The sequence below is a fragment of the Penaeus chinensis genome, chromosome 18, assembly GCF_019202785.1.
Source record: "Penaeus chinensis breed Huanghai No. 1 chromosome 18, ASM1920278v2, whole genome shotgun sequence".
In the NCBI taxonomy this organism is placed as follows: domain Eukaryota; kingdom Metazoa; phylum Arthropoda; class Malacostraca; order Decapoda; family Penaeidae; genus Penaeus; species Penaeus chinensis.
Window position 1 is genome coordinate 3,391,728 of NC_061836.1, and position 3,261 is coordinate 3,394,988.

General features: G+C 37.7%; 1 protein-coding gene across 1 annotated transcript in view; it reads right to left on the reverse strand.

Annotated features, from left to right (window-relative positions):
- Positions 1-519, reverse strand: part of LOC125034421 (paraneoplastic antigen Ma6E-like) — a 10,145-nt gene extending 9,626 nt beyond the window's left edge. Inside the window, exon 1 of the mRNA XM_047626162.1 lies at positions 1-519. This exon is cut by the window's left edge and continues 112 nt beyond it. The gene's annotated coding sequence lies outside the window, so the exon portion shown is untranslated.
- Positions 520-3,261: the final 2,742 nt, after the last annotated feature.

The window sequence follows — 3,261 nt, forward strand, 5'->3', positions numbered from 1 at the left end:
GTCTGCTGTTTTTCCACTCTCGAGAGTGTTTCCTGCACAGACCGCCCCGTCGTCTTTAGGGATGGAGATTAAATGAGACGAGTCTCCAGGATTAGGAAGCAAGACCTCATCCTGTTACTGGGGAAAAGCTGCTTGATTAGCGAGTTTCCGCATTAGTCCCAAGAACAAAGGAACACAGACTCCAAGCGCAGTGAGGCCGAGGTAATACCGCGGACTGCGCCATCGCCAGAGAGATTTCTGTTCGAGAACTGACTCCAAAAGGGACAGATATGTCTCTTTCTTTTCCAACAGTGAATCCAGCTTAGAACTACAGAGCCATATGTAGGAAAATACAGACCTCTTAAGTTCCTCAGACTGAAACTAGAGTTTTTCACAGAAGACACTCGTAAAAAGGTTCAAGAGCCTTTAAGTAATAGAGGGCTTCAGGAATTAAAATTCTGTACGAATTTTTACCTCTAATTTACAGAGTTTTGTATCGATAAGAACGTGCTTGTAAACACGATAAAAAAATGATTACCTTACCATATCCATTATACTAATTTATTTCAATTCTTTTTGCCTGGATACGAGCTCGGGAAAATTCACAATCTTTTATAAATGCGCAGTTTTACTTTCTTTTGTTTCCCCATGTGATGGATTCTTCCATTTATGCCTACTACTTTTATTTCTGTGTATTAGTCTTGCTGGTTTGCTCTATTGTTTTGAATAGATTCCGTAATTACCAAGCAACATTTAGCTTTATTAAAAGAAACAACAATGCCGTGACGTTACTTACCATCTATTGATATTCACGTATTTTCTTAGAGACCAGGTTTTCTCTCCACATATTTAATGCTTGATGTCACGTATTCTAAAGAAGACGATAAAAGATGTTTACACCCGCACTCTTGCTTGACGTTTCGAAAGCAGACACTAGTGTACGGATCTTCAAGACAGATACCGTTTCATACATTTTTACTTTTGCATTCTTGAAAGTTAAGATTAATAAGCGAGCATGCACACAACACCTTCTATGTCTACACAGACGCGCAGATCAACCTCAAATGGTGGGGAAGTTATGTAAATAACTTTAAAGGGTATGTTTAAGGACGTTTTTTTTTTTCCTCGTACGTCAGGCATCATCACTATCACTATCCTCTCCCTCCTCCGCCTTTTCCTTCTCCTTCTCCTTCTTCTCCTTCTTCTCCTTCTCCTTCTTCTCCTTCTCCTTCTTCTCCTTCTTCTCCTTCTCCTTCTTCTCCTTCTCCTTCTTCTCCTTCTCCTTCTTCTCCTTCTCCTCCTTCTCCTTCTCCTCCTTCTTCTCCTTCTCCTTCTTCTCCTTCTCCTTCTTCTCCTTCTTCTCCTTCTCCTTCTTCTCCTTCTCCTTCTTCTCCTTCTCCTTCTTCTCCTTCTCCTTCTCTCCTTCTCCTTCTCCTCCTTCTTCTCCTTCTCCTTCTTCTCCTTCTCCTCCTTCTTCTCCTTCTCCTTCTTCTCCTTCTCCTCCTTCTCCTTCTCCTCCTTCTTCTCCTTCTCCTTCTTCTCCTTCTCCTTCTTCTCCTTCTCCTCCTTCTCCTTCTCCTCCTTCTTCTCCTTCTCCTTCTTCTCCTTCTCCTCCTTCTCCTTCTCCTCCTTCCCTTCTCCTCCTTCTTCTCCTTCTCCTCCTTCTCCTTCTCCTCCTTCTCCTTCTCCTCCTTCTTCTCCTTCTCCTTCTTCTCCTTCTCCTTCTTCTCCTTCTCCTTCTCCTTCTCCTTCTTCTCCTTCTCCTTCTCCTTCTTCTCCTTCTCCTCCTTCTTCTCCTTCTCCTTCTCCTTCTTCTCCTTCTTCTTCCCTTTACTCTCTCCCTTAATTCTCTATCTCTTCCTAATCATCATCAGGTTGAACTTATGAAAGAAATTGATAGATTAAAGTAAATAAGAAATGAAAAGACATAAAATAAATACAAATAAAAGGGATAAATAATGAAAAAAAATGTAGATAGAAAAAATAAATAGATAACTAAAAATAAATAAAAGAATAATTCCAAAACATAAATCAAAATAAACGAAAATTAAAACTTAAATAAAAAATAAATGAAAAATAAAAATAAAGTGATAAATAACAAAGAAACTAAATGTAGATATAAAAAAATAGATAACTAAAAACAATTAAAATAAATACATTAAATACATAAGTAAATAAAAAAATAGATAAAAGTTAAAAAGGTGAAACTAACTATTCGTGTTCAAGTATATTTACTTTTCTTAGTCTCAGAAACGGAAATATTATTTTACAAACTCAGCTTTATTTTAATAACGCAGATGAACGGAGTGTAAACGCCTTAAAAATACTTATGGTGTTTATATAAATGCGTAACATTACTTCCAAAACTAGATTTCCTTTTTTGTGCGTTTTAGTCGGATACATGTTATGGTTATGGTTATCAAATCATTAAATTCTCTTTGGTAGTGATAATATATTCCCTTTGTTATTGTTGTTGATAAGAACAGTTGTCGAAATCGTATCGGAAGCAGAGGCAGTAGGAGTATAAACAGAGGCAGTAGTAGTAGAAGCAGAAGCAGTTGAAAGAGTAAGCAAAAGTACGAGAGAATAACGAGGTAGAATACAGGTAAGATTAGGTAAAAAACGCAAAAATAGCAAAGGCAGAAATAAAACAACCCTAAAATACGATGGCAGGTAAGCCATAGTTAAAACCAGTGCTGAATCTTAACTGAAATCGTAAAAGAGAAAGGTTGAGTAAAAGCAGAACTAAAGAACGATAACGGAGAAGCAATGTTACGCATTAAAAAGGTACTAAGACTTGACTGAAATCGTGAAAGGAAAGGATTCAATAAAATATAAGAGACTAAAAGCAGAAGCAAAAGCAATAAAAGCAGGAAAGTAGAGATAAAACACAGATAAGGAAAAAATAAAAAGCAATAAAATACAGTCAAATAGTAGGTAAAAGTGTAAAACCATACACAACTCGCTGACATCGACATTGAAAGAAAGGTCAAATGAACTTGGCAGTGATCGAAATCGAGGTTTCGAATAGGCTGAACAGAACTGGCATGTAAGAGCGTAACAATGAGTACTGGTATTCTTGGGAGACGTAACTTATATATAAAACCAATGCCTTATCGATGCATATACTGATACGTCCAGCGAAAATAGGAACTAGGCAAGTAACGTATGGGACGAGTACAACCTTTGGTGATGCTTCGGCAGAGGGGAGGCTCGATCCAAACACACAGAACTCCAGTTTATTTGTCGCGTTCCCGGGAAACTTGGGAACTCGTGACGCCA